Below are 12,846 nucleotides of genomic sequence, written 5' to 3' on the forward strand. Positions count from 1 at the left end.
TTATCGAATAACTTTACTATAGCGCGCATAATTAGGAAAATTATTTTTGATTTCAAATCTGACGGAGCTGACGGTCACACCAGAGTGCCATTGCTACGCGGTGCATTACCTACGGACAAAGTAAAGTCAGTCATAAATCGTAATTTCAATATTGCATGAGCATTTAATATTCGAAAATATCGAGTTATGTATCTTAACGGCACATCCTCACGCGGAGTTATGGCCGAAAGTGTTAACACGAAAATCTTGAGATCACCAACGGTATCGCGTGAAATTTGCTCTGCATCCATAATTATACGCGCGCCGATCGTTCGTTATCGTACGAGAATAGCGAAATATTCTACGCGAAGGAGGAATAACACATACGACGAAGATACGCTTGATTTTCGAAATTTTTCAACGTCTTGAGTAGCGGTTATTCGCACTGACATTTCCGCACTTATCTCGACTTCTCGAGAGCCTAAAGGATAAGCCCGCGGGATAAGGATCGACGACACGAGAACGGAGGCGCGGAGAGAGCGGGTCTCTCGAGCATCCCTCCGAAGAAATGTCGCCGCTACCTTGACCCCATGCGGGCTACCGCTATAAAGCGGACGGTTCCGTGTCCTGAGGAGGCGAGAGATCTCGTGTCGTGGCGCCTCCGTCCTGCGTGTAAGGCTCGCGCTGACAGTTTTAGCACGTGCAATCGATAGATAGCGCTATCGGGAGGAAGGGTCCTGCCGTAGAACAGCGACCGCAACGAGCGACCGATATCGCGCAATGTCCCGGGAGAATTTACGTGTGTTTACCCGAAGGAGAAGCTTCCCTCTAACCGACCGCACGGCGCCCGGAAAACGATTACGAAACACCGCGGCCCGTTATGAAATTACAGGCGCGCACGTTCTGCGGCTTTTACAGGCGAGATTCGTAAACGCATTCGCCGCAATTTACGATCTTTTCCGCGGAGATCTGATCCCACCTTCGCATTTTAATATCCGCGTAACGTTCATTCGCCAGCATTTATTAGCCTCGTGAACGTTTAATAAATTAAACCTCATCTCGAACGGTCCGCTAAACTATCCTTAATTTGGAGATGAGACGTCAAACGGCAAGCAATTTTCCGTTAAACCCAACACATTTTACACGCCCCAAAACGGTTACGTAAATTTTTGTATTAATTTAACAGAAAATTATGTTACAAATTTAATACAGAAGTTTTAACAAGGACCGATTTTAATACAAGTACAAAATATTTATTTTACTCTGTTGGTACGCACTTCGAGTTGATCCAAAATATAAATAGAAACGCGCTAATAAGAACCCGAATATTATTCTTTCTGCGTTAGCGAGTGAAACATCTTGGATTTTTATCATTTCAGTTATCTAGAACGCGTGATACATTTCGAGGTACCTGCCGCTATAGGTTTCCTTTAATTATATCGGACAGTTCAGGCGTCATTAACGATTTCGTCGTCCCCGATGCGAATCATATAATCGCCTGCGTAACATTTTGATCCTTGCCGAGCCCGTGGAATAGCAGTTTCGCATTTATCGTTTCTACGGGCGTTCCTACGGGCTACGATATTTTACGAGGGACACACCACGACCGTCCCCTTTCCATGGGGTTTAGAGGTTGACCTATGGAGTAGCTTATATTGGTTTTCGCCCTGGCCACGGTGTCCTTACCGGGCCACTTCCTGTCGAGCTATTCTTCATTCCGACTCTCTACGTAGCCGTAGCTCTCTTCCCCCCCCCCCTCTCTCTCTCTCTCTCTTTCTCTCTCTTTTTCTCTTTCTCCGTTACGCGACCGGAAGACGACTTTTATTGGCACGGTGTTTCACTCGACTCGTCGTCGGGCAACGGCAAGCGCGCCTCTTCGATCGCTATACCCAGGAAATCGCGCGTCATCCTTTACGATCGCGACGCTAATTTATCTGTCCTCGTCCGTAATTCTGCCGTGCAGGAAATGAATCCCACCTCCCGCATCCTCCTTCCCCCCGTCCTTCTGTCTCCGTCGATTTCTCTTCTTTACGATCGCGCGTTTAACGTAACTTCGTGTGGCCTAATTTATCTCTCTCTATTTTCTCTTATTTATATAATACGACATTTGTATGTTGGATTTCTCGTCTTGGGAAAATATTTGTTTCTTTCCTTCGAGCTTTTGCTCGCTTCCACCCTCGAAATACATTCCGCTCCACGCTTCTCGAGATGCTCGCTGCCGACCTGGCCGAAAGTGTGTCTCTGTTAGATCGGCGTCCCTTAATGAATATCGTAATTATTTTTGCTTCAAGCAGTCAGCAGGATGGAACCGATCCGCCTGTCTGTCGGGGGGAGGAGGGAGGCTGCTCTCATTTTCTTAGCGAGAGTATTAAGTTCGGGGGACTTAATGCCATCGAGCTCGCGGGAGAGACCGAAACTCAACACGCCGGGGGTACGCGCTCGTAATCACGCGAATCAACTCCGAGGCCGGTGAATTCGACTACTATTACGACGACTTAGGTGCCGCTCGTTAATCACGCCGATTAGAGGCGCGCCCGTAACTTCGATCGACAAACTCTCTTTGATGTCGTATCCGGTGAGTCTGAGAGTACCGCCATATGGCTGATCGTAGCCGTGGCGGCATTAACGAGGCTCGGCCGCCACCAAAGGGATCATTCGAGCGCGCATACATCCGCGTCGAGATTATACATCGCTCATTCTTAAAACGGTAATAAGTGGCGATGGACAATCTATCGATAGCATCGCGTGGCGATGCCTCCTTCCGACTGATCGTACACGCCTGACAACGTCTCTTTAACGTTCGACCTGAGATTCCAAAGCGTCCGCGGGAGAAAATGGATTGGTTGATTCAGCAAATCTGCAGCTCGCTGTTGGACAAAGCTGATAGTGTTATCATTAGTATAACGATACAACCGATCGCTTCTTCGCGTCGCATCGAGCCGGAATCTCTTCTCGTACACCCTTCGGGGTCTAAGTCGCTGCGTCCGTTAAAGCGAATTCGCGACGTTTCTCTCCCTTTGGAAGAACTCCCGGGATCCCTGGAAAGTGGAAGATGAGTTCCCCGGATTTGGGGAACGTCCGATCGTCGTCGGGGGTGGCGACGAGATTATTGTCCGCCTTCACCGACGCGCCGTCGTCGCCATCGCCGGGCTTCGAGGACGCGAAACAGGGAAAGCAAGAGAGAGAGAGAGAGTAAGATAAAGATACGCTGTTTGCCGGGTTCGTCAAGGTGCGGGAATAAGGCGCGGGCGCGGCTGATTAACAGGGTCTTATCGTCTTCCAACTGGCAAAGCCCCAATAATCACCTCGAAGCCCCACCAGTTAATCCCGAACTAATTCTCGGCGTGACAGTGCCGCCACTCCTACCGCCGCACACCCCCGCGAAGTTCCACGCGCAGCCCACCCCGCATTCGGCGACGCGGGAGCGAGAGAGGAGGGGGAGGAGGTTTCGCATTCCTTGGCCGCGTTCTCGCTTTCCGCCCCCGGGGGCCGAAATATTTAATTCCTCGCCCTCGTTTGCATTTGATTTGAATTTTTTCAATCGCTCGCTAAAAACCGGGCCAACATTCCGACCCGCCCTTCGTACCGAGATCCGAGTTGCTCCCCCGCGCACCCCGCTCCGTTCTTCCCCCGCGACCCACCGTTATACACTTGGCGAAAGGGGACATTAGCGTATTTGCGTTGCAGATGGCCCCCGGGCCAAGCCCCCGTAACTCGTCCTTAAGAAGGTCGTAGGGCGCGCGAGCACGGAAGGAGAGATTGCCCCGAAAATTCGCCGATCGCGCCGTGACGATAGGGACACTTAGCAGTACCGTGATGCGATACGGACTGTTAATTCTTTTTTGTTGAACGTCACTCGCGCTCACGGCGGAATAAATTGCCGATTAATGTGATAATTCGCGGCGACGACGGCGGCGACGACGTGTAATCCGCGCGGAGAGAGCTACGCAACAAAGCAGTCGAGACGAAATTTTCATACCGCCTTCACGCTCTCAAAGACGGTTGCGCCTATTTCGATAGACCAGTGAAAACTTATTTCGACGATACCGACGTTTAATAACTTCCCTCTTGAATCTGTGATTCGACAAATTTAATTTGAATATTACCTTGAACAACGCTTGAGTAATGCTATTTTGAACGCTAAAACACGACGGAAACGGGAGTTTATAAAACATCATCAAGACATAATCTTCAAAGTGCGGGCCTACTTTTCACCGAAAAGCAGGACTCCCACTTTAATATATAAACTCACAATACACTTTTATGTTAGCACAAATAAAACTTTATTCCTCGCCATTAACAGTTTATGTGTCTCTAACAACCGTTGTTCATTTATTCGTCTCTTCTTTTTTTTTTATCGCATAGCCCTCTCATAGGCAAGCGGCTATGTTAGCCGGTGACCTAGGACGCCTGCATCGGCAACGGAACAGTATTGATAATGAGGCCTACAAAGGCAAGAGTAAATTCTATTGTTGGAATTGAAGTTGAACCTATTTCGCTATCTTGGTTCCCACTGTGCTGCAGAATTACAGGTTTAACGGTGGGGCCGAAATTTGGACTCGAATAATGGGAATGGGGAAAAATAGCGCGCGCGTGAGACTCGCGTCGTATCATAATGATCGCACGCTGTAACCATAACCGTGGACCGCATAACGACCGCTATTTGTCCCGACGTAATACGACGATATAATCCGTGAAACGGCCTCTCCTCCGCAACGGCGGCCCCTCGCGTCCGCGATTAGATGGTCGCGTACACGACGTAGCGTCGCGAGGGACGCGTCGTGTGCGTCACCGGGGCGGATGAAGGAGAGAAGAACAGACGACGTCGATCTCTTGGTCGGGAGTCGCACAGCGGCGGCTTCCGAGGCGGGGGTGGCCCGGAGAAACAAATGACAGTTGGGAAAAGTTTCTTCCGCTTCCTCGTTCGCGGCGACGCGGCAGCGTGGCGCGGCGCAGAGCGGCGACGGTCGCACGGTTCTAGTCCCTGATTTCCTCATTAATTTCACGCGGATCAATACTAATGTCTTGATTTTTTGCGTCCCGCCGGAAAAAAGAAACGACCGCGACAACGGCGTCGTTTCGCCCGGTCGTTCCTTTCTTTTCGACGCGCGCCGCGAGCGATTCCCCGCTTTTTACGCGGACGGGATTGATTTCTTGCGCTCTGAATGACGCTCTCTGCTAACCGGCAAGAAACCCGCGTCCCGGAGACTCCGGGATTTACCCGCAGATACGTGTATCGTCGGAGATACATAGCATGCCCGATGTGTGCTCGCGAGAGAATCTGTATTTCCCGTTTTCTTCTTTCCTCCCGTTCGCCCGCTCAGATCTTTAAAGGGATGCCAAAGTCGAACTCGATAAGCGTCGATAACGATAGAGGCGATCCTCAAAATGTTACGTTACATAAATGTTATGTTACACAAAATTACCGACAAAATCGCGCTAATTTTCTTGTATTTTTCTACTTAGAGATCTCACGTTAATGTAAGTGCGATATAAATATGAATACGAAGGATATGCACCATGGTGTGTTTTATCTAACGGAAAATCTAACCAGATTATATAAAAATTGTTCTGCAAACTCTTCGTATCTGTCGGCAAAATTGTCAAATATAGCGTTCCCTTAACGTAGCGGCCCCATCCTGAGACTTCACAGCGCGATCGCCGCTCGGGACTGGCGAGTGAGGCGTTACCGTTGCAAATTGCATTGTTCAGTCATCGACTTTCGGGATCGAATTAATTATTTCGTTCATCGGTATCAATTATACGGTAGCGGAGTGACCGGGTAACGGCAACGAATATAATCGTTACTTTGCGCATGTAGAATACGCGTACATAGGATGGGCGGCGGCGGCGAATCGTAAAAAAGAAGATCTTTAAAATGCCGCGCAAAGATGAGATTGTGACCACTCGTTATTTCTCGAGTAACGGTAACGGGTTGTCTTTCAAGATGAGTAGCGGTAAGGAGATGCTTTTCCCAAACTCTGCCTTCGTTGGCGGTCGAACAGTTCGATCACGCCATCCTCTCGCACGCTTTTCCGTCTCCGCGAAATAGCCCCGTTTCTTGGGACACGTTCCGCTCGCGATTGTCCTACGATCTGCGCGGCGTGATGTCGCGACGTCTGGCCTCGCGTCACGTCCGTCACGTCACGTCACATCAGAGGCCGCACGTGTCGAGTCGAGCGGGTCGCGTGTCGTTGAATGACTTCACGGGTGGCGGCGCGTAGCGTCGTACGTTGGCGGCTACGAGGACAGATTCGTTTCAATGGATCATCTGCCAGCGACAGATTTCCACCCCTGAAAGAGAGGCGGCGGAGCCGCCTTCCGAGCGAATGCACCGCCGTATAGCAAGAAATTCTACTTTTGTCGCCGGCAGAATGGCGTTGCTCGCCCTCGGCGAGCAGCCCTCGCGCGCTCTCTCGGGAGGAAAGAAAGAAAGCGGGCGGAGGGTGAAAAAAAACTCGGGAACGCGGGAGGAAGAGTGCCCTACGCGGAGGAGGATGCGTCACAAGCAGATAGCGGAAAGTGAAGCTAGCCCTTCCCGTCGCCCTTCCGCCTGTTTTCTCGCCGCGCTTGTCCGTCGTAACAGCCGATACCGCACGCCTAGATAAAGTGATATGACTCTCTTCACAGGGTGTAACTTCGTTCGATTCTGGATGCTATCTCCTGGATGAGGAATAGCGAGGTTTCATCCGTAGAGTGATTTCTCCCGAGAATTATTGATTTCTGCCTTCTTTCTGTCGGATATTTCCCTTTAAATAGAGCACGTTAATTCGTTGAATGCTGCGACGGCCATCGATGACCGATTCCGTGATATGTTACCGCGCTTCATTCAGGTACGGATAAAGTGTCATTAACTGACCATATGGCAGTGGGCCGTGACGAGATTTGTAACAGAGAGCCAATGAAACTGAAATAAAAGATACACGCGTCTCGAATTGCATTTATTTACCGTATCTTTAGTAATTCAGTCGTTAGTCAAGCTCTCTCTTGTGCAATCACTGGAAATCAACGCGGAAATAACTGGCAACTTAATTATCAATAATTAATCGCGAATATTAATTAGTCAATAATTATTAATCAATCGCCAATCGATAGTCAATTAAGCAATTGTCAATGTTAATTGTCAATAATGATTTTAATTACCAATAATCAATATTCCATCGAACTTGACTCATTTCCGACCCGAGTGATCGCGCGCGCGTGAGACGGAGAAAGTAGAGAGAGAGAGAGAGAGAGTGTCGTATCGACGCTAATCGGCAGTCATTTCGCATCGGTATTCCGCGACGAAGGAAACGACCGAGCGGGGCGGCGAAGCGTAGAAAAACTTGGGCCATTCGTTCGTCGAGATCTCGCGGGTGGGAATTAAGCACGCTTTTAAACGAGCCGCGTGAGCATCCAGCGGCGCGGGCGGAAAAAGGAAGAATGAAAGAAAGATAGCAAGAAAGGAAGGAAGGAAGGAAGTCCGCGGAGAGAGGGAGCGGCCTCGGATAGAGGGAGGAAGGAAAAAGCGCGACTCGACGCCGTTTGAGTTATGGATTCTTTATGCTCGTGGCGCGAGCCGCGAGGGTGGTCGCGGGGTTCGGCGCGAAGGGCGGTGTGGCGCTTGCGAGTCCGAGAAGTAACAATTACACTCTGCGGGTGTCAGCGCCGTGATTTAAGTCCTGACGCGGGATCGGAGTGGCGCAGAGGGGTCGAAGCTCTCCCGGCACGATTAATTTCGTAAAGGAATTGTTGGCATAATAAGCGCGTTGCTCGCCTCTCTCTCTCTCTCTCTCTGTGTGCGCGCTCGCGTCTCTATCTCCTCACGCAAGTTCCACCTCTGGAACTTAATATAATCTCGCGCGTCTTTCATTGATGAATCCCGGAGCGTGATTTATCCGTTTAATTAAAACGCTCGGCGCGCCGTATCTGAGATTGCGCCGCGTTAATTCGCCTTGTTTTCGACGTCGCTCTCGTGGCAGGCATTTCGCGCCGTTCCGCGAAACATCCGCTTTTCGATGCGCGCTACACCGGCGTAAAGCATTCCGCCGTCGTAGTCGCGAGCGATCCGGCAGCGCATGTCGCGTTCGAAAAAAAGGAGAGGAAAAATCGGAAGCTACGGGTATCGTGTATCTCGGCGTATCGCCGCGCAGCATCGCGGATACGATACTGCGCGCCATCGATATTTCCGTCGCGCGTTTCCGCGTGGCCTCGATCGCGAGCGATTTATTATCAGATTCTGTTAAGCGGGTTTTATTAGGCGTAAAGAGCTCTCATAAATCTCAGACGGAGCAAGAGTGAGTGAGTGGGCGAGCGAGTTAGAGATAGAGGAAAGGAGAAAGAGAGAGAGAGAGAGGGAAACAAACGCACTGTAAATCAAGCTTTTTGTCAGCTCGCGCAAGGAGCTCGCTCGCTCGCTCGTTCGCTCGCTCGTTCGCTCGCCCGCCACTTTTCTCATCCCGCCGTTCGTTACAAGGGTGAGTTCGACTAGTTCGCGGGATTCGGCGAACCCGTAGGCTGGAAACGCCAACAAGGGTGGTAGTGCGTTTGGCAGGCTGCCCGATGGAGATCTATGATTCGGGAGTACGCGCGCGCGCCGAGAGAAAGTTGGCGTCGCGCGTCATACAAGCTCGTAACTTCATGGCCTAGAAATCGAGTTGTCGGAGTCACACGCGCGCGTGCGAGCGACAATTTATTACGGCGAAGTGGAGACGCGCATCGAATTGTCGCTTACTCATCTCTGCCCAAACAAAATTGCAAATTACATCGCGATTATCAACGCTTGCACGCCGCTTGCCGGGGCTGGCCGATGATGACCTATTTTAACGAAGACCTATTTACACGGATACGGTCGACGTCTCCTTCTCTCTCTCTCTCTCTCTCTCTCTCCCTCTCTTTTTAGTAAGAAATAATCCGGACACATTCGTCACAATCAGTCGGTCGGTTAACACAGTGTCAACTTTATTACGCTCGCTCCCGCGCACCCCGCGCGCAGCACCCACGCGCCGCCGAAGGGGTTTAAAAAGCGGCGGTAGTTTGCCTAGGATTTAAATGGCGCGGACCCTTCTGCCGCAACTCGGGTCATCCCCCGGACGGTCTCTCCCGGCGTACCATCTGCCTCAACCCAAATCCACTCGCCGCTCGTCTCCCTTCCCGGGGCACATAATACATATTACGCGGTAAATGGAAGCGGCCGAGTAGCGACGGCCTCGAGTGACGATCGTCGTGTGTAATTATTATCTCAGTTAATGAGAACCGAGCCGGCGTAATTTCCGGCGAGTTGATTTCGCGCGCGTCGATTGTGCGAGCGCGAGCTCGACGGACGATCGAATTCACCAGAGAACAAGTGTAACTCGAGACGCCTGAGCATTGACTCCCTATTGACTGTGCGATTAATGTTTTCAAATGTAATCAATATAACACTTCGTACCTCCGGTCTGGACGAGAGGCGGTCTCAACGCGTTGAGTCTCAATCGCGCGGTCGGCGCGAGAACGCATTCTCACAGAAGCGTTGAGAAACCCGTCGACAAATTCCGTCCGCGATAAATCTTCCCGAGGATCTCGCCTACCAATAAATCTCCTCGTAAATTCGCGTTAAGGATAGCTCGATAAAATCAAACTGCAAGGATACGTCTGATCTAAATAGCGCAGCTCGCCACGGCGGCGGAGGCGCGGCGTTTGCGTAAATCGCGGTTACCACGATGCGTATCGCGCCGTGCTCGCCATAACCAGCCAAGCCAGTCGCTCATTGTTCGCTCGCTCGCTCGCGAGAGATCGCAAGCCGTTACCCCCGGTGCTCGTGTGATACATTCGTTCCGCGCGTAATATCGCGCTGCCATTATTCGCTAACAAGGCACCGATGCAGCTTTTTCAACCATCGAAAGTAGTTTACGGCCCATATGGTGTCTCGATGGACCGACCCGTGCCGCGCCACGCCGGACGCTGCCTGTGCCCGTCGCCGCGCTGTGTCGCCTGCAATTTTAACGGGTTACGCACTTTTCGCTACGTATCTTTGTCGCTTTCGCGCTCCGTCCAGAATCCTCTAATTCCCTTTACGGCTACGCGGGATCATAATTACCGTCCGCGAGTTCATCGTGACACTGGACGCGATTTTCTGCTGAAAGTATCAATTTAAAATCGAGGACACTCGTCATCCACGCGACGAATAATGTTACATTTACAGGTACACATCGCTCCAGTGATAAAGGCGTCGAGGTATTTCGACTCGGGTGTGCGATAGGCGAGTGACAAACGTCCATAAACTGCTGTACGAAGGCGCGATAAAGAATCCGCCGGTGGAGCGAGCCGGCCTCGGAACGCTGAAGTCTCACTCTCGCGCGCAACCGCGCGAGAGCTGACGGATCGCCTGGTGAATGAAAAGAAATTGGCTTCTCCCGTCCTCGCGACTTACCCCCGCGTATGATTAGAGGCTGAAGACTAACGACAACGTCGAGATACTCAAATTTATGAAACGCCATTCCGGAGCGTTTACTCGCTCCTGTTTTGCCGGGAGATCTCGGCGCGCGTTCGCGCTCGCGTGTGCGTGGGGCGCTCGACAGGATGAAGAAAAGCTCGGGGATCGGGAATGGCGATGCATTATGAAGCGACTCGGAGTCTGGAGCCAGCGCGCTCGCTCTCCTTCCCCGTCAGCTCCTCACCTCTCGTTCCTCCTTATTCGCGAGCGAACGAACGAGCGAGCTGGCGAGCCTTTTGTAAGCTCCACCGCGACACGAGGATTAGTTACTTTGTGTGCAAGTACCCTTCTCTCATCTCTTATTCACCGAGTCGAAAAAGGAGGGTGACTCTTGCTCATTTCATTACGGCGCACCGAATACATCCCCCTCCCTTCGCCGAATCTCCTCGTCGTCGTCGTCGTCGACGTTATCTGTGAAGACCTGATTATAGGCGATAACTCTCGACGCGCGAGAACTGCGGCTCGTCGAGACTCAGATGGGACGGGATTGCCAGGACGGGAATTTTCGTCGAGAATTCGCGCGTTCTTCCCAAATTCATTTAACTTTCCCGTTTGATCGTGTAGCTAATTTGACACGAGCAAGATTCGAACGAGTTCAACCTGTGTCTGACCTGACCTCCTTATTCGTTCGTTACTTTCACATAGTATGAATATTGAATCTATAAGGAAAAAACTAATATACTACGTGATGCTGATTACATGATTATTATATGATTATTATATGTATATTAGTAGTACATTATTATTATTTGATGATTATGTGACTTTATAGTGCTATGATCATATAATTTTCTCCGATTTTCATCTCGCCGATATTCGCATCGAAATTTTGACGCTTTCAGGAATAGTTTATATCTACTTAGATGATCTCGAGTCTAGTAAAAGCCTACTTTAACAGCACCAACTTCTATCTTGAACCTTTGATTCTACAGACTTAATTTTAATGCTTGTTTGAATGCTATAAGTGTTTTCGATGTTTGGATTTGATTCATATGAGAATGCGAAGCAACTTATTCTGACATTAAAAACAGCGAAAACGAAATTTAAGATTCAACACCGTCAAAGTAGGATTTAAATCTTATCATCAGATATGCACCTATTTCGTTCTACCTCAGCTCCTACCGTGTTCTAGAATTAAAGATTTAGCGCAGGGCCAAGATTTCTCGGATATTTCACAGGCTACATTAATATTTATACGGAGGCGCAAATGTCCGTTACACGTGCGCCACTTGAAATTCGCTGTAACGTGACGCGAAAGCACGCGCACACTCGCGAAGTTAAATATACATTTCCATCTTTGCCGGGCCTCCTGATAGATATTCTTCATCATCTGTCCGTCCGTCTATCAATCTTTCGCCTTCCCGCCGGAGAAAACATGCGTGCAATACTTATACACGCGTCGCGCGATACGAGACGCACAGTCGGCCGGAATCGATCCGGCCGCCCGTCCTTTTCCACATCTCTTCTTCATCCCCCGTCCTGTTTCACCCTTCTCTCCGCTCCCCCCCCCCCNGCCGCTCTTCTCTCGCCCTCGTATCTTTAACCCTCGGCGCCCCCTCTCGCGCATGTACACGCGCGCCCGCTCGCTCCGTCTTCCTCTCGAGGAGAGGCTCGAGCGCGCGCGTATAGAATCTCCCCTTGTTTATGGGGTGTTTGCCGCTAGCGCTACCCTCTCCACGAACGGACGAGCCGAGCAATATTGAATCCGGGGGTGTAATTGAATTTGTTCTTGTTTCCATGCGCGCTGATCGAAGACCGACGTTAAAAGGAGGCGCGCCATCGCCGTCCCTTTGTCCCCTCCCCCCTCCCCCCGATCAACCCCGGGCCCCTTTTGCACGCTTTTCTCACTGATTTTCTGATCCGACATACTCGATTTCATCCTCCCTCCCCCCGAGGCCCGCCAACATCAGCTGATTCCTCCATGTGACGCGGTAATTCGGCCGAGTCTCTCGAAATTGGCGAGGCCGACGCGATCGACGTCGTCGCGCGAGTCACCCGCCTGACATTTCCGCGCTTCGCTTCCAGTCGAGGAAGCGAACGGTCGATCGCGGGAACCGCGAAATTCCGTCGAGCGATCGCCACCACTCCGTTGATTTATACAAGCGAGCGACATCGGAGAATGAAGAGAGAGGGAGGGAGGGAGAGAGAGAGAGAGAGAGAGAGAGAAAAGGAGGAAACGCCGGAGGAAATTCGATCTCGAAGATCGTCTCTTATCTCTTTCAACGGCAGCTCCGCGTAGGTGGCTTTATCGGCGAACTGTAACGCGGAGAATGCGTACCACGCAGATGATTTATGACGGTTGGGGCGAGAGAGGGCCATCATCCGCGCGATTTCGACGGAATATCACGCGTGTGTGAACGTGTGCGGAGGCCCCCGGTGAGATACTTTCATTTCCGCACGCGAAGATAATCGAA

Source organism: Dinoponera quadriceps, unplaced genomic scaffold (assembly GCF_001313825.1).
Source record: "Dinoponera quadriceps isolate SergipeBrazil2010 unplaced genomic scaffold, ASM131382v1 scaffold37, whole genome shotgun sequence".
In the NCBI taxonomy this organism is placed as follows: Eukaryota; Metazoa; Arthropoda; class Insecta; order Hymenoptera; family Formicidae; genus Dinoponera; species Dinoponera quadriceps.